Genomic DNA, 19,049 nt, shown 5'->3' with positions numbered 1-19,049 from the left:
ATTCCAGAGATTTTTTTATTGCACCTGCATTGTGTCTTTGTTGGGATGGTTGTAAGGGAATTATAAGATGAGTTATAAAGTAAGGGGCTAACTTTGATGTTCTTTTTCATTGGAAAATCTATAAAAAGAATGAGGAAATATATTGTCAGGTAACAAAACATTACAACAAACAAGGAACAGCACACTATATATAATAATCCACCTTTGTGCAAAGGGGAGGAAAGTAGGAAACTATATTTGTTATTTATGCATAAAGAAGTCTGGAAAGATACATAAGGAATTAGTAACTGTGGTTCCATGGGAGTGAGATAAGGTGGAAGCTGGGTTGATATGACATAAAGATGGCAGAAAAGCTTTTCGGTATATAGAAAGTCCCCAAATCACAATGGATTAACTTAGGATTTTTCAACTTTACGATGGTACAAAATGATATGCATTCAGTAGAAACTGTACTTCAAATTTTAAGTTTTGATCTTTTCTGGGGCTAGTAATATACAGTACAATATTCTCTTGTGATGCTGGGCAGTGGCAGCAAACTGCAGCTCCCAGTCAGGCAGGCAGTCACAAGGGTAAACCAATAATCGACAGTGTGTTCATTGTGTTAAAGGATTTTGCCCAACTGTGGGTTAATGTAAATGTTCTGAGCACATTTAAGGTAGGCTAAGCTAAGCTAAGCTAAGATGTTGAGTAGTTGTATTAAATGCATTTTGATTTACAATGTTTTCAGCTTATGGTGATGGGTTTATTGGGATGTAACCCGATTGTAAGTGAAGGAGCATCTGTGTATCCTATATAATAAAGAGGTAATATGCAAATTAACCCCAATGCTCTCACAAGATGGCGGCCTATAACCAGGCCGGCATGGGGGTTAGTGAGGATGACCAAACGACTGAACAAGTACGCTGCGTGGGGTGACCAGGTCGGCAGGGGGTTAATGAGGGACAACCAAACGACTGATCAGCAGGCTGCGTTGTGCGACCAGGTCGGCAGGGGGGGTAGTAAGGGGCGATCAGGCCGGCGGGGGGGAGGGGGGTAGTTAGGGGCGACCAGGCAGGCAGGCAGGTGAGTGATTAGGAGCCAGCGGTCCAGGATTGTGAGAGGGATGTCTGACTGCCGGTTTAGGCCCTAAACTGGCAGTTGGACATCCCCCGAGGGGTCCTGGATTGGAGAGGGTGCAGGCTGGACTGAGAGGACCCTCCTCCTGTGCACAAATTTCGTGCACCAGGCCTCTAGTCCTACCTAATAAAAGAGAAACATGGTAATTAGCTGTATGTCCGCTACCCTTCCCATTGGCTAATCAAGGCGATATGCAAATTAACTGCCAGCCAAGATGGCGGCCGGCAGCCAGGCAGCTTGAAGCGAACATGAGGCTTGCTTGCTTCAGTGACGGAGAACTCCAACGTTCCCCGCCTGCCTTTGCCGGCCTCTGAGCTTGCAGTTTGAAACATTGTTACAAATATAGAAGCTAAACAAAACCCCAGAAACCTGCTTTAAGCCAGCTGGGATCGCAGAGCTGGAGTTGAAACAGTGTTTCGATTATAGAACCCAAAACAAACCAGATACCTGCTTTCAGGAGCGGAGGCCTAAGAGCTGGAGCCAAGCCTCAGAGCTAAAGCTGGCCCAGAATAAAAAAAAAAGAAGGGAAAAAATGAGTGGTTGGGAGCTTCAGTCACCCGCCAGCCTGTAAACAGCCCTCAGCCCCTCATCCAGACTGACCAGGCACCCCAGTGGGGACCCCCACCCTGAAGGGTGTGTGACCAGCTGCAAACAGCCATCATCCCCTCATCCAGGCTGGCCAGGCACCCCAGTGGGGACCCCCACCCTGATCCAGGACACCCTTCAGGGCATACCAGCCGGCCCCCACCCATGCACCAGGCCTCTATCCTATATAGTAAAAGGGTAATATGCCTCCCAGCACCGGGATCAGCGGAGCCGCGAGGCCTCCCGGCACTGGGATCAGCGTGACAGGGGGCAGTGCCCAAACCCCCTGATCGCCCTGCGGCTCTGTGTGTGACAGGAGGCGGGGCCACAACCTCTCTATTCCCCCTGCTCTGTTAGTGACAGGGGAAGGCGCCCCAACCCCCTGATCGCCCTGCGGCTCTGTGTGTGACAGGGTGCGGCGCCCCAACCCCCTGATCCGCCCTGCTCTGTGTGTGACAGGGGGCAGCGCCCCAAGACCCCCCCCCCCCACGGGCCCTGCCCTGAGTGTGACAGGGTGCGGCGTCCCAACCCCCTGATCCACCCTGCTCTGTGTGTGACAGGGGGCGGTGCCCCAACTCCCCTATCGGCCCTACTCTGTGAGTGACGGGGGAGCTCCTCAACCCCCTGATCGGCCCTGCTCTGTGCATGACAGGGGGGAGCTCCCCAACCCCCTGATGGGCCCTGATCTGTGCGTGACAGGGGGGAGCTCCCCAACCCCCTGACCGACCCTGCTCTGTGCGTGACAGGGTACGGAGCCCCAACCCCCCTGATGGGCCCTGCTCTGTTAGTGACAGGGGGCAGCGCCCCAACCCTCTGATTGGCCCTGCTCTGTGTGTGACAGGGGTGGCGCTACTCTGTGAGTGACAGGGGGGAGCTCCCCAACCCCCTGATGGGCCCTGCTCTGTGCGTGACAGGGGGCAGCGCCCCAATCCCCTGATGGGCCCTGCTCTGTGCGTAACGGGGTGGCGGCGCAACCTCCCCATCGACCCTGCCTTGAGTGTGACAGGGGGCGGTGCCCCAACCCCTCAATCGGCCCTACCCTGAGTGTGACTGAGGGTGGCATCGCAACCTCCCGATCCACCCTGCTCTGTGCATGACAGGGGGCGGTGCCCCAACTCCCCAATCAGCCCTGCTCTGAGCCCGACCAGGGGCTGCACCTAGGCATTGGGCCTGCCCTCTGCCACCCAGGAGCAGGCCTAAGCCAGCAGGTCGTTATCTCCCGAGGGGTCCCAGACTGCGAGAGGGCACAGGCCGGGCTGAGGGACCCTCCTCCCCTCTGAGTGCACAAATTTTTGTGCACTGGGCCTCTAGTATAATATATTTATAGTGGAATATGCCTGGGTGTTATATTATAGAGGAGGAGCATCTAATTCAATCTCTCAGTTTATGCTAATTATACTGTGGTAATAAACAACCTTAAGACCTCAGAGTTTTGTAACAACAAATACTTATTTCTTGTTCATGTTACATGTTTAGATAGATGGCAGCACCATCCATAGTTGTTCTCCTTTCTGGAATTCAGCCAAAAGGAGCAGTTCCTATCAGGGACATGTTCTAGTGGTAGAAGGAAAAGTGCTATGCAGAGTCATGGAATTACAGTTAAAGCTTCTGCTCAGAAATGGCACAAGTCACTTCCACTCACATTTCATTGGCTAAAGCAAGTCACAACCCAGGTCTGTGCCTTGACCTGGAATCAAACTGTGACCACTCAACCACTTTGGCCTGGCAAGTGTTGTTCTTATGAGAGATAAAGGCTATATCATTTATACAATACTTAATATCTTTTGTAAATAACTGTGACATTGAGTTATGAGGTTTAGTCATGGTGGTTTAAAAAATATATCACTTTCATTTACTTTATTTTGTCTATTCATCTGCTTTGTCAAAGACTGATTTCTACATCAATTATATTTTCAAATAAAACACTAGTATATATTAGTTCATAAGGTCAAACATTAGGATATTTAAAAAAGTGACATAGAGGCTATGAGAGATAACTCAGAGTGGGCTGGAGTGGGGTTGTGGCTGTTCCACCCAGAGGGTCACAATTGGTGGAGGAGCTGGAAGCTCTGTGGAAGCATAGGCTGGCCAAGCTGCAGGTAAAGCATGGGGATCCTGGCAATGCAGCACAACAGGGAGCAAAGTGCCAAGAAGCAGAAATGAGAAACAGGATCTTAGCCCAAGTTCTGGATCAGTCAGCTGGGGCCGGTTTAGTAATTTAGCACTTCTAAAGCCCTAAAAAACTAAAGGAGTAGAGAATTACTTTATACAGATGGCAAGATATGGACAACTAAGCGGGAAGATAGCAGAACAAGGTTTAATAGAAATCCTTGAAAAAGTAAGCCAACAAACAGAAAAGAAAGTGACAGTTAAATTCAATAGAAGAAAAATAATGGACTCTGATGAAGATGATGATTATTGAATTTAAGATGCTTAGACATTGGAAATTAATGGAACAGTTCCAGGACAGATAATACTTGGCAGTTAAGATCTGATTGAATGTTTACTTTGCTTATTGTTTATATACCTTTAGAAAAATAAACTTGCTGTGTAAAATAGAAATGAAAAGGTAAAGAAAATAAAATCGTGACATAAATTACATAGCATTTGCTTATTGAGCATCTCTTTATTAAGCATCTGCTATGTGGCATATTTGCTAGCTGAGAGGGATTCAAGAGTGAAAAAATACGATCTCTGTTTTTAGGGATTCTGCATAAATGGACATGTCTACAGAAAATTACAATGAAGTGAAATAATGTCTAAGAGAGGTACTATAAAGTACGGTAGAAATGTTGAGGATGGAATGATCAGTTGATAAGATGATGAAGGAAGGAATAGATAGAATGGCATCTCTGGGTAACTGAAACTAGTCTTAAAAGAAGAGTAGGATTTTAGCATGCAAATGAGAGGAAAGTACATTTTAGGCAGCACTAACAAATAGCATGAGTAATAGCATGAAGGAATAAAAATAGGTGTCTTGTTTGAGAACTTTTGAGTGATTTTTGTGTGACATATGAGGGAAGGGACAGAAGATGAGGAAGAAAGGTAAATTTAGGATCAAGTTTTGAAGGATTTTAATGTCATGCTGCTTTCTTCTTTAAAACAGTGGTGAGGAGTTCCAAAAAATTTTAAAGTAATAGAATCACATGTTTAGATCTTTGCTTTTAGAGCAGCAAAGTGTGTGTGTGTGTGTGTGTGTGTGTGTGTGTGTGTACATATATTAATTTCAGAGTGGCAGGGAGAGGGAGAGAGAGATAGAAACGTCAATAATGAGAGAGAATTATTGATCGGCTGCCTCCTGCAGGCCCCACACTGGGGATTGAGCCTGCAACCCGGGCATATGCCCTGACTGGGAATCAAACCGTGACCTCCTGGTTCATAGTTTGACACTCAACCATGCTGGATGGACTAGAGCAGCAATCTTGGTGATAATGTGTAAGACATTGGAATTGTGCCTAGAGACAAGGAGACCCAGTAGAATGATATAGAAGAAAGACCAGTTAGAAATAAATTTCTGGATGGGGAGAGACAGATTTTAGACTCATCACCAGTGTAGTGAAGGCTGTAGGAAATACAGGGAAGTTTGTACATCTCTAGAGGCTAAGGAAGAACCCTGGGGATGATCAATATTTGAACAGCTGGCACGGAGAAAGAAAACAAGGTTGGAAAACTGGCCAGAGAAATAAGAGGACCAGGAAAGATTGGATTTGTGAAGTAAAGGGCAGGGGAGAGTTTTTGAAAAGGTACTTATTAGTAGCATTCAAGGGCTGAGAATAGTCCTTGGGTTTGACAGGTAAGTCTCATCAGTGGCTTGAGTGCTTTTCAGTGGAGTGGTGGGTATGGAAGCTCACTGTCACTGGGTTAAGAAGCTGTGAGTGCCTTGGCTGGTTGCTCAGTGGTTAGAGCATCGAAGGGTAGAGGATTCGATTCCTTGTCAAGGGCACATACCTGGGGTGTGAGTTGCATAGGAGGTAACCAGTCTCTCACATCTATGTTTTTTTTCTCTCCTCCCTCCTCCCCTCTCTGAAAAGCAGTGGAAAAAAAATATCCTCAGGCTGTGAGTGCCCTGGTTGGTGTGGTTCAGTTGGTTCAGAGTTGTCCTGTGCACAGAAAGGTTGCCAGTTCGATTCCTGGTCAGGGCACATGCTCAGGTTGTGGGTTCAATTCCTGGTAGGGGGCATGCAGGAAGCAGCCAATCCATTTTTTGCTCACATTGATGTTTCTCTCTCCCCTTCCTCTTTCTCTAAAACTCAATAAAATACCTTAAAAAAAAATAGAAGACTGTGTGACAGCTCTGAAAGTATTTGACTGAATTGGATGCAGAGGTGTAACTAAGGGCATTTTATTCCATATAAAAGATATGTGTATGTAGACTTCATTGATGATAATTTGTTGTTTTTTTTCTCCAGTTTTAATTGTTACTTTTAAGGAGTCTACTGGTTCCCCACATTGTGGGATGGGGTGGGGTGGGGGAGAAGTGGAATGAGAAAAGCCATATAGGTTAGGCACTCCCTATCCATATTAATTTCTCAATAGACTTAAATGTAAATTGAAATCTTATTGTGTTAAATATAATTTGTGGAAATGGGATGTGAGTCACAGATTTCAAAAAGATATAGGAACGTTAACACTTTGAAATTCTGCAAAAATTAGAAATTCAGTAGTCACTGATATATTCCCTAGTACTTTTTTGATGTCCTGAGTTTTTAAGTTGTGTGTGTGTGTGTGTGTGTGTGTGTGTGTGTGTGTGTGTGTCTAAAGAATATGAATGAGAGTCTCTCTGAGAACTGCTTAATCTGGGAATGATATTCAATGAAAGGGTTAATGTTTTAGTATCCATCCTGATAAACAACTAACAATTCAAAAATGGTTATGGGAACTTACAAACTAATGTTAAAAAAAAAAAAGTGAAACATCATGGTAAAATTTGAATATTTTTGCAGTGAGAGATCCATTTTGTGGATTATCAAATTCTCTTGCTTAAGTTTTTGTTACATGGTCATTTATTTTCTATTTATAAACTTTATAATAGTTTTTCAGTTTTGCATTCTTCTTTTTGTGGTAGATGCTGAATATGTGACTATTAAAATGTACTTTTGACATTAAGTAAAAAGGAAGATAGCAAACAATTTCCAATTAAACATGTAGGACTAATAATTCCTCTGAATTTATACTATATAAAATGAGATCATGTATGTATTTAAAAATTCACTCTAAATTTAATAGAAAAACATAGTTAAGTTACTTTGGAGCAAAGAGGTCAAATAAAATATTTTCTATTTCAGAGACTTATATCCATGAATGTAAAGATAAAAAAGATATACTGAGATATAGATTTAAATACATTTTATGAGTTCTGGGATAGAAAAACTTACTTTGAGCAAGAGTTAGGGGAAGAAGGAGATTTTAGAATGGCTTTTTATGAGATTGGCCACTGTGTATAGCAGCAGTCTTACTTTAAAAAAAGAGTAACATTTTATTTTGCATGTGTTACAGTTCTGAACCTTACTACTCTTTTACTTGCACAATGTTTTCTATTGTAAAGCATGTATGTCAAAACCCAGAATCTGCGTTGTCACTTCCTTATTATAATTCCGGCTCTGCTCAGATAACATGCCTGAAAAATTGTAAATTTCTCGGGGTTTTGAAAAACAGTTTGAGAACGTAAGAAAAGTTAAGGTATGCTTAATTTTCTAAGTTATAAATATGTAAAAATTTATTTCAGTATTAATATAATTTTCAAAAAACTATCAAATGAACTCCTATATCAACAGAAAACTCCAAAAATTGATTATTTTTGGAATGGCATTTAAATTTGCTCAGATTAAGTACTTAAAATTTGTAATTTTAGTGAGTAACGGAGATCTCTTATACTTGAATTTATGTCCTTTACTAAACTTTGACCCATATAAAGACATCTATATTTATTAATGGAAAGCAAAAATTTAATCTCAAATTTTGCTTGATATTTTTAATTCAAATAAAGTCCTTAATAGAGGTAAATAAAAAATGGTTTTCAAATGTGACAAGTATAACAGGATGTTTTAATGGGCTATCATTTTAGTGTGGCCAAAGGAAATTGTTTGACCTTGAACTACAGCTTTAATTGTATGTCCATTGCCTGCAGGTATCTTGTTTTAAAAGAAAAGTGAGTTAAAATGAACTAACTAGTGACATCTGCCATTATTCTAACAATAGAATACTGTATTTTAAAGAATAAAATTTTGTATTAATTTTTGATTAAATATTTAAACACAATGTTGTTAGTGATATTTTAATATAAATACCTTTTTTTTGGTATTGACTTATTTGTGTGACAGATATAGAAACTTTATATAAATATATTTTAATGCTTTAAAATAAAATGTGTCTCTTTTTAATTTTCCATGTAAACTTAGAAGTAAATTTGCTGAATCAATCATTGTTAGAAATTGTCCTTATCTTTTTTTAGGACATTTATCACTGTATTGTAGTTTTTTCTTGCCTGTTATACTAAGTGAATTCTTATAAGGTGGGACTTTGTCTTACTTCTATGCTCATTGTTCTAAGTTCAGTTAGAATTGAATAGATTTTAACAGGTTTTATATTTTCTTAGATTTCATAGATATTTATTTTGTCTATGATATTTTACTTAAATCATATCATTTAAAAAATATTTATTGTTGAGAGTATTACAGATGTAATACTCTCCTGATTGCCCTGCTCCATATGGTTCCCGCCCCACCCCAGGCCTTCAACACTCAATTATTTGTATCCATACGTAATACATATATGCATATAAATTCTTTGATTAATCTCTTCATAACCACACTTCCCTCTGAGATTTGTCAGTTTGTTCCACATTTCCATGCCTCTGGTTCTGTTATTCATTGGTTTATTTTGTTCATTAGATTCCTTGTTTGTTTATTTTGATTTTTAGATTTAGTTGTTGATAGAAATGTATTTATTACCATTTTATTGTTCACATTTTCTCCTCCTCTTTCTCTTCCTCCTCCTCCTTCTCCTTCTTAAACATTTCATGTAATATTGGTTTCGTGGTGATGAACTTCTTTTGCCTTTTCTTGTCTGTGAAGCTCTTTATCTGACCTTCAATTTGAAACGATAGCTTTGGTAGGTAGATAATCTTGGTTGTAGGCCTGTGCTATTCATCACTTTGAATATTTCTTGCCACTCCCTTCTGGCCTGCAAAGTTTCTGTTGAAAATCAATGGGCAGTCATATGGCTGCTCCCTTGTAGGTAGCCAACTGCTTTTCTCTTGCTTTTAAGATTCTCTCTTTGTTTTTAACCCTTGGGATTTTAATTATGATGTATCTTGGTGTGGACCTTATTGGGTTCCTCTTGTTTGGGATTCCCTGTGCTTCCTGGACTTGTAAGTCTATTTCTTTGCACCAGGTAGGGGAACATTTCTGTCATTATTTCTTCAAATAGGTTTTCAGTATCTTGCTCTATTCTTCTGGCACCCCCATAATGTGAATGTTGGTACACTTGAAGTTGACCCGGAGGCTCCTTGAACTGCCTTTATTTATTTATTTTTATTCCTTTCCGTTTTTGCTTTTCTGATTGGGTGTTTTTTTCTTTGCTTCCTCATATTCCAAGTCATTGATTTGATTCTCGAAATCTACTTTACTGTTGAAACCCTGTAAATTTATCTTTATTTCAGTTAGTGTATGCTTAATTTCTCTCTGGTCCTTTTTTATGTCGTTGAAATGCTCACTAAGATCCTTGAAATACTCACTAAGTCCCTTGAAATTCTTAATTAAGTCCCTTGAAGCTCTCATTAAGATCCTTGAACAACCTTATAAAGATTGTTTGGAATTTTGTATATAGTAGTTTGCTTGCTTCCATTTCATTTAGTTCTTTTTCTGGAGATTTCCTCTGTTATTTCATTTGTGACATGTTTATCTCTGCATTTTGTCTGCTTCCCTGTTTGTTTTTATGTATTAGAGCTGCTATGTCTCCTGGAATTAGTACAGTGGCCTTGTGTAGTTAGGTGTCTTGTAGGGCCCAGTGGCTCCACCTCCCCAAGCGCCTGAGCTGTTCACTCTAGGTTCACTCTAATTGGCAGTGAGGATCAGCAGGGACTTCAGTCAAAGAGCTGCTCTGCAGGAGACACCCTATGGAGCAGGACTTGCATCAATGGGGCTTTGGTGCTTAGAGTTGGCCCTTTGAGTGTGACGCTCGTGGATGTGTAGAGTTGTAATCTGGCATGATCGGAAGCTGTCCACCAGTGCACTGGCTAATGGGGGCCCCCTGAAGGTGCAAAGTCAGTCACTGCTTGTTCCCTGCCTGTGGCCACCCGCCAGGAGCTACAGAGCAATATGCAGATGGCTGTTAACTTGTGTTGAGCTTGGAAGTTCTCAGGAGAGGCCAAACTGTGAAGCAAGGCAGGCTGCTTCTAGTGCCAGGCCTGGGGCCTCTTATTGAGAGGTATGGGGCATGTTGACGCCAGCTGCTACTTGTTTGAGAGATTTTAGGAAAGTTTGAAGCCTGGGCCAGGATGGCATCCATATGGAAAAGCTGCTGCAAACAGCATGGGTGGGGCTGCAAATTGGATGGAGCGGGGGTCTCAGGGAATCATCAGGGCAGAGCAAACAATGTGAACCAAGTTGATGGAGACTCAGATATGGTGCCTGCTAGTCAGGTCTGTGATGGAGGAGGTCTTGGCATAGGAACAATGACCCCCGTGAGCACCCCTGTCTGGGAGAAAACTGCCCCTCAGTTCTTGCTCTGATGCCAGACAATCCACTTCCTCCCCATATGTCCCTAGATCCCCAAAGCCACTGCCCCAGCACTGGAGCTTAGGGAGAATGAACCCAAGTAAGTCTGTGCACTAGACCTTTAAGAGGAACTGCCTGGGTCTTTAGCAGCCTCCCTGTCACTCAGCCACAATCCCCACTGATTTTTACAGTTACAGGGGCTTCTTTTCACAGCACTGAAACCCTGACTGAGGGGTCTGGTGTGGGGCTGGGACCCCTTGCTCCTTAATAGGATGCCTCCGCAGCCTACATATCCCTTCTGACACATGGGTGTTGGATCAACCTGTTCTGCCTCTGCCCCTCCTACTAGTCTCAATATGCTTTCTTCTTTAATTCTCTAGTTGTAGGACTTCCATTCAGCCAGATTATGGACATTTCTGAATGATGATTGTTTTATATTTTAGTTATACTTTTGATGTGGTTGTGGGAGGCAGTGAGTACCTTGTTCACCTACTCCACCATCTTAAATCATATCTTTAGAGGATTTTATCTTCTACTAGAGGCCCGGTGCACAAAAATTTGTGCACTCGGGAGGGTCCCTCAGCCTGGCCTATGCCCTCTTGCAATCTGGGACCCCTCGGAGGATGTCCACCTGCTGGCTTAGGCCCCCTCCCTGGGGGGATCGGGCCCAAGCTGGCAGTCAGACATTCCTCTGGCAGCCCGGAGCCCTCAGGGGATGTCCACTTACCAGCAGGGAGCAGACCTAAGCTGCAGTCGGACATCCTTAGTGCTGCTGAGGAGGCGGGGGAGGCTCCCGCCACCACCGCTGTGCTGGCAGCCATCAGCCTGGCTTGTGGCTGAGCAGAGCTCCCCCTGTGGGAGTGTACTGACCACCAGGGGACAGCTCCTGCATTGAGCATCTGACCCCTGGTGGTCAGTGTGTGTCATAGTGACCAGTCATTCCCAGTTGTTCTGCTGTTAGGGTCAATTTGCATATTACCTTTTATTATATAGGATAGAGGCCTGGTGCACAGGTGGGGGCCGGCTGGTTTGCCCTGAAGGGTGTCCCGGATCAGGGTGGGGGTCCCCACTGGGGTCCCTGGCCAGCCTGGGTGAGGAGCTGATGGCTTTTTGCAGGCTGGTCAAGCCCCCTCCCCCCCCTAGTGGGGACCCTCACCCCATGGAGGTTTGGCCAGCCTGGGTGAGGGGCTGATGGCTGTTTTCAGGCTGGCCACACCCCCTTTAGGGTGGGGGGTCCTGCTGGGGTGCCTGGCCAGTCTGGGTGAGGGGTTGAGGGCCGTTTTAAGGCTGGCCAAGCCCCCCGGTGATGGAAGCTCTCAGCCTCTCCTTTTTTTCTTTTTTTTTGGTTCTGGGATTTATTTACCTTCTATAATTGAAACTTTGTAGCCTTGAGTGGAGCTCAGAGCCGGCCAGGGTGGGCGTGAAGCTTGGCTTTCTCCATTGCCAGGGGCAACCCAAGCCTCCTGCTTGCTCCAGCTCCGTGGCCACGGCCAGCTGAGAGCAGGTATCTGGGGTTTATTTATCTTCTATAATTGAAACTTTGTTGCCTTGAGTGGAGCTCAGATCTGGCCGCGGCAGACGGGAAGCTTGGCTTCCTCCATTACTGGGGCAGCCAAGCCTCCTGCTTGCTCCAGCTCCGTGGCTGCTGGCCGCCATCTTGGTTGGGTTAATTTGCATATAGTCGCTCTGATTGGCTGGTGGGAATGGCTTAAGGCGTAGCGAAGGTACAGTCAATTTGCATGTTTGTCTTTTATTAGTGTAGATACTTTGTTTCTTTAACTTTTTAAAAATTCTTTATTAGTTAAGGTATTACAAATGTGTCCTCATACCCCCCCATCCTCTTCCCCACCCCCCCTGCCCCACACTCATGCTCTCGTCCCCCTGTTGTCCATGTCCATTGGTTTGGCTTATATGCATGCATACAAGTCCTTTGGTTGATCTCTTCCCCTTGCCCCCTCCATCCTCTGCTTTCCCTCTGGGGATTAATAGTCTGATCACTGTTTCTCTGTCTTTGGATCTGTCCCTGTTCATCAGTCTATGTTGTTCTCTATATTCCACAAATGAGTGAAATCATGAGGTATTTATCTTTGACTGGCTTATTTCACTTAGCATAATGCTCTCCAGTTCCATCCATGCTGTTGCAAAAGGCAAGAGTTCCTTCTTTTTTACCGCAGCATAGAATTCCATTGTGTAGATGTACCACAGTTTTTTAATCCACTCATCTGCTGATGGGCACTTAGGCTGTTTCCAAATCTTAGCTATGGTGAATTGTGCTGCTATGAACATAGGGGTGCATATATCCTTTCTGATTGGTGTTTCTGGCTTCTTGGGATATATTCCTAGAGGTGGGATCACTGGGTCAAATGGGAGTTCCATTTTTAGTTTTTTGAGGAAGCTCCATACTGTTCTCCACAGTGGCTGCACCAGTCTGCATTCCCACCAGCAGTGCAGAAGGGTTCCTTTTTCTCCACATCTTCTCCAACATTTGTTGTTTGTTGATGATAGCCTTTCTGACAGGTGTGAGATGATACCGCATTGTTGTTTTGATTTGCATCTCTCGTATAATTAGTGACTTTGAGCATGTTTTCATATGTCTTTCGGTGTTTCTTTAACTTGACATTGATGAATTCTAAGTGTATATAATTATTTTTACCATTTAAATCATTAACTCTTTAGAAGTTTATGGACTCACTTATAGTTTCTATTATACTAACTATGTAAAAATAAGGGAAATTTATCTAATACTAGAGGCCCGATGCACGAAATTCATGCAAGAGTAGGCCTTCCTTCCCCCGACTGTTGGCACCGATTTCCCTTTGGCACCTGGGACCTGGGCTTCCCTCCGGCTGCCAGCAGGCACCCGGGACCTAGGCTTCCCTCGCAGCCCTGACTTTGTCCAGAAGGTCATCTGGTTTAATTAGCATATTATGCTTTTATCATTTATGGAATATGTTTAAATATTTAAGAACACAAGCAAGGGCTGCTCTGTCTGTGGAGTAGCTTGTGCTCTGTCTCACTGCTTCACTAATAAACTCTATTTCACTTGAAAAAAAAAACATAAGCGAGTTATGTAGGCTTATTTGCCTCCGGTCAGTGTGATATTAGAGGGAAATTCTTTTCTTCCCTGAAACTAGTTTCTCTGGGTTTCCACCTATTAACATTCCACTTCTAGGTGTGTAGAATTTTCTCATCTAAATGCTAATTCCTAAAACATATGTACAGTATTCTGTAGATTTCAAAGTGCTGTTGATTTACTTAGCCATTATTGTTGACCATTTCCTGTGTGCCAAGCACTGTTCTTTATTAAACAAAACAAAGTCCCTGCCCCCAATGGAGCTGACATTGAACCATCTTTCATCATCCCCTCAGCCTATTTAGGACAAATGGGAGTGCTTCTCATTTATTGACAGGGAATTCAACATTGTTCAGGTCATCAAATTTGCTGTGCAAAAGCAATACTATCATATGTCCTTAACATATTCTGGTTATTTCAAAGTCATTAAGGAACCTCTTAGATGAGTCATTGAATGATTTTGTTTTGGTAGTTATTCTTTTTGTTTTCTTCCTGCTTGGAAACTCACTTTTCCATCTCCTAAGTATGAATTTTAATAGAACTTTTCAAACTTTTGTTTGCATCACACTGTACTTGCCTAGTTTTTAATTTTTTGACAGTTTTGACATCTCCATCCTTGTTTTCATGTCTATGGTTTCCATAAACACTTTTCTAAGCACTTTATTTCAGAATTCATGTCCTTATCCTGAATTTCTTAACCATCTTTTTAGTTTATTTTTAACTTTTTTAAGTGTGCACTTCAGTGGCTTTTAATATATTCACAGAATTGTGCAGTTATTACCTCTACTCAGTTCCAGAACATTTTTATTGCCTCAGAAAAAAACTCTGTACTCATTAGCTATCACTCCCCATTTTCCCCTCTCCTAGCTCCTGGCAACCACAAATGAGCCTACTTTCTGTCTCTATAGATGTCTTGATATTTCATATAAGTGGAATCATATAACATGCTACTATATGTTATATGATTTTGTGTCTGCCTTCTTTCATCTAGCATAGTGTTTTCAAGGCTTATCCATGTTGTAGCATGTATTGATATTTCATACCTTTATTGCCAAATAATATGCCATTATAGGGATATACCACATTTCACTTATTCATTCATCAGTTGATAGTCATTTGGGTTGTTTCTACTCTTTGGCTATTATGAATAACTAGTGGCCTGGTGCACAAAATTCGTGCACATTAAAAAGGAATTAGAGGAAATATTTTAATATTGCTACTTGCCCTTTCTCTATAATAGAAGTGTCAGAGATGAAAGAAAATTAGTAAAATGTATGTTAAAATCTCCCTCCTGTCAGAGTCTGCGGTGTACCATGGGACCCAGATTCAAGTACCCGTCCACCCGCATGTGCCTCAAAATCAAGCGAGATCCAGACCAGGCCTGGCGGGGTGTGCAGCTTCAGGTCCCCCAGCCCCGGTGCTGATGTGGGGGGCGCAGCCTTAGATCCCCCATCAAGCAGTGCTGGGTTGGGGGCGCGGCCTTAGATCCCCTGACCCCGGTGCTGATGCAGGGAGCATGGCCTCAGGTCTCCCAGCCCAGGTGACAACCATTTGCATATTAGCTCTTTATTATATAGGATGTTACTGAGAACATACATGTACAAGTTTTTATGCATATGTTTTTAGTTCACTGGGTCATATGGTAGCTCCATACCTAACATTTTGAGGAACTGCCAAACTGTTTTCCAAAGTGGTTGGCCTATTATATGTGCCCCACCAGCAGTGTATAATAAAGGTTCAATTTCTTCACTTCCTGGTCAATACTTTTTCCTGTCTTTTTTTATTGTAGCCATCTAGTGAGTATAAAGTGGTATTTCTTCCCCCCTCCCCTTTTTTTTTTTTGTAGTTCCCTAACAACTAGTAATATTGAGGATCTTTTCCTGTACTTATTGGCCTTTTGTATATATTTTTTGTGAAATGTTCACATCTTCTCCCCATTTTAAAAATTAATTTATCTTTTTATCATTAAGTTATATATTCAGGGTACAATTCCCTTATCAGATAAATGATTTGCAATTTTTTTTCCATTCAGTAGATTGTCTTGATGGTGCTTTATTATTATTATTATTATTATTGTAAAATATACACAACAAATTTACCATTTTAAGTGTACAATTCAGTGACGTGTTTAAATATGTTCACAATATTATGCAACCATCACCTTCATCCATATCCTGAACTTTTCCGTCATCCGAAATAGAAAGCTCTGCATGGATGAGAATGCTCTGCCTGGATCAGAACTCTCTACCTGAGAAAGATGGCTTCTGTAGTATGGAGGAATAACTTAGTATAGGGTTCCTAGTGGCTGCCCTCTCAGCTCTCTCCCAGAGCCACCAACCCCAGACTCTCCTCACATAGTTGTAGTCCACTCTGCCCTTCCTCTGCTAAAGCCCAAGAAGCCTGAAAAATAAAGCCTGAAATGAGGTATTCAACCACCAAAATTTCCCCAGCAAAGATGAACAATTCAGCAGGAAAAGCCCTGGTAAAATCTTCTGGGTTGAGAAAATCCCAACAGAAGGCCAGAGAAATTTACAAGATGTACTTTATGCAGCTATGTTCTGGCCTTGTCATAGAAAAGAAGGCCTGTTACTTTAGGAAAGAAACTGTCAAAAGGCATTCACCAGAAACAGTTGGAAATCACAAAGAGCCACATCTGCTATTCACTACCTTTCGGAAGCACCTGGAACACCTTGAACAATTTGTGGAGGCCTTCCCCTTTGATATGCCTGTGGTCCAGAAAGATACTAGAACATTTGATGGCTCAAGTATCCTAGAATGTTCTTTTTCCCTGAACACATATAGCGATTAATCCTTTACTTTTGGTTTTGTGGATGGAGGTTTTGAGATCTATGTTGAAGATTAGAGGGAAAAACAAGAGAAATACAAAGTATTATTCTTTACTATGTCTTGCAGTTACCTGTAAGTGAAGCAGGTGATTGTGTTGATTGTCACAAATTAATGGTAAGCCTCAGTCTTACAAAAGACAAAGATTTCTTGCTGCATGCCAACAACAAGGAGCACTCTGTGAAGCTACAGAAATGTGAAAATTCGTTGCCAGTCCAGATCTTTTTTCTTCCTACTGAGCTCCAGCCCTCCACATGTGTTTCATTTGAATGTAAGAGCAATCCTGGAGTGTTTATAGGAGTAAAGGATAACCATGTTGCTCTAATTAAATTAAATGACCAAACTGAGCATTCAAGAAGAGAGAATATAAAATTTAAGCTGTCTTGAATGTAATGTGTTTGAAAGTTGTGAATCCTGGGTTGAGTAGCCCAAATAGCTACCATGGGAGAGATTGTCAAAGAGAGAGAGAGATGAAATAGAATTGCTTGCCCTTTAAACAATAACTCCCTTTCTTGTTCTTTCCCAGACCATAGTAACCACTATTTCTACTTGTTAGTTCTGTAAGTTTGCCTCTTCTAGGTGCCTCATATAAGTGTAATAAGATAATAGATGTCCCGATGGTGTCTTTTATAGCACAAAAGTTTAATTTTGATTAAGCTTAATTTATATTTTAAATAATTTTTAATAATCTTAAATTTGTAAATTTATATTGTCACTGTGCTTTTGGTGTTGTATTTAAGAAGCCATTGCCTAATCCAAGGTCATGAAGATTCACATGAACCATTTTTGAATACTCTCTTACTTGGTCCTCCCATCCATATTTAAAACATCAATATAATTATTAAGATTTTTATGGGGAGGGTTTATTAAATGTCCTCTTTTTACGTTTTTAGATCAAAATAGTGGGTTTCAAACTGTAGAATCTCCTGGGATGCTTATTAAAGCACAGGTTCCTCAGATGAGTTTTGTACATTTGTAGTAAACTTCTAGTAGACCAGCATCATGTAGTTGAAAAAGTGTGGAATTAAAATAGTCCAGCATGGCCTGGCCAGCGTGGCTCAGTGTTTGAGCATCAACTATGAACCAGGAGGTCATGGTTCGATTCCTAGTCAGGGTACATGCCTGGGTGCGGCTCTATCCCCAGTGTGGAGCATGTAGGAGGCAGCCAATCAAGGATTCTCTCTCATCATTGATGTTTCTATCTCTCTCTCCATCTCCCTCTCTGAAATTAATAAAAATATATTTTTTAAAAAAAGGCCAGCATGGTGATTTAAGAGCATGGCTCCTATAGCCTGACTACTTGGGTGTAAATCGTGATGATGTCCCTTTCTAGTTGTACAGTTATGGGCAAGTCACTTATTCTCTCTGGGCATTCATTTTCTCTCATAGGGTTGTTGTAAGGATTAAACAAGGTGAAGCACATAGAGGAGTTTGGCAATAATGAGCACCACATAAGTGTTAGACATTGTTATACCCTTTAACTCAGTAATGCCGTTTCCGGGGACTTAATCTAAGAATAATATCAGAGATATTGCCTAAAGATGTATAGCAGTTTCATCATAGAGATTAATTCCCCAAAATCTACCATATATAATCAGTAGACCTATTATTAAATAAATTAATTAAATTTATGAAGCGTCATTTGGCATTTAGTCATATTTTCAACAAATATTTAATGCCATGGAACATAACAATGTAAGTGAAAAAAAATTAAATATGCAACTATATATAAAGTATGTCTTTAAACTTCTTTAAAAATACTGGGCAAGTGAGTGGAATGGTGGTCTTACAATGCATATAAGTATGTTAAACTGTTGAGAGTGGTTGTCCTTGGAAGCTGGGAGGAGTAATTTTAATTTCTTCTGTACTTTATTGTACTCTCTTGACTTCAACAGTAAGTATTTTATACTAAAAAAACGTTACTTTTTAGAAAGACTAAATGGGGGAAAGCTCAATGTGAAATAGGAAAGCATAATGTGAATAAGAAACCCGAGTCTGAGAAATAAGCCAGTCAGAGAAAGACCAATATCACATGATCTCACTTATATGTGGAATCTAATGAATAAAATAAACTAATGAACAAAATAGGTCCTGAGACATTAATGCATGGAAAAGACTGACAGATCTCAGGGGGACGGGGAGAGATTAACCAATGAACATATATGCATAGCCCATGGACACAGATAATAATGTGGTGAAGCCCTGGGGTGGGGCTGGGGCTGGGTAGAAGGGGCCAAAGGCAGGGAGAAATTGTAATACTGTCAATAATTAAAAAAAAACAACAACTCTGAGTACTAATCCAGTACTAGTACTGCTATTAAATAGTTTTGAACCTTGAATGAATTCTGTCTCTTCCTTAGGGGACACAGTTTCCTCATCTGCAAAATGAAAAGTTGGACCAGAATGAAAAGGCAATGTAGTTGAGTGTTGAAAAACTGGGAGGCCAGCCCTAGCTGGTTTAACTTAATGGATAGAGGGTTGGCCCACGGACTGATACTGGCTGTCTAGTTTTACTTATTTGTCATGTGTTTTTATACTGGCAGCTTCTTTTTTTTTTTTTTTTTAAAGGGAAGGAAACCATTTCTTTAATTTTTTTTTTTAATTTTTATTTCAGAGAGGAAGGGAGAGGGAGAGAGAAATAGAAACATCAATGATGAGAGAGAATCATTGATTCGTTGCCTTCTGCACACCCCCTACTGGGGATTGAGCCCACA

At 41.7% G+C, this 19,049-nt stretch overlaps 1 protein-coding gene and 2 pseudogenes across 27 annotated transcripts in view; all 3 read left to right on the top strand.

The window, feature by feature from the left end:
- The window catches only part of LOC118667948 (sarcolemma associated protein), a 159,165-nt gene that overhangs the window by 25,814 nt on the left and 114,302 nt on the right, over positions 1-19,049 (top strand). The gene's annotated exons all lie outside the window — the stretch shown is intronic.
- On the top strand, positions 3,699-4,934 carry LOC118667954 (annotated as a pseudogene).
- On the top strand, positions 5,875-17,492 carry LOC118667951 (annotated as a pseudogene).

This window comes from Myotis myotis, unplaced genomic scaffold (assembly GCF_014108235.1).
Source record: "Myotis myotis isolate mMyoMyo1 unplaced genomic scaffold, mMyoMyo1.p scaffold_m19_p_13, whole genome shotgun sequence".
Classification (NCBI taxonomy): domain Eukaryota; kingdom Metazoa; phylum Chordata; class Mammalia; order Chiroptera; family Vespertilionidae; genus Myotis; species Myotis myotis.
The sequence above is the reverse complement of the archived record's forward strand: the minus strand, read 5'-3'. Positions and strand labels throughout refer to the sequence as shown.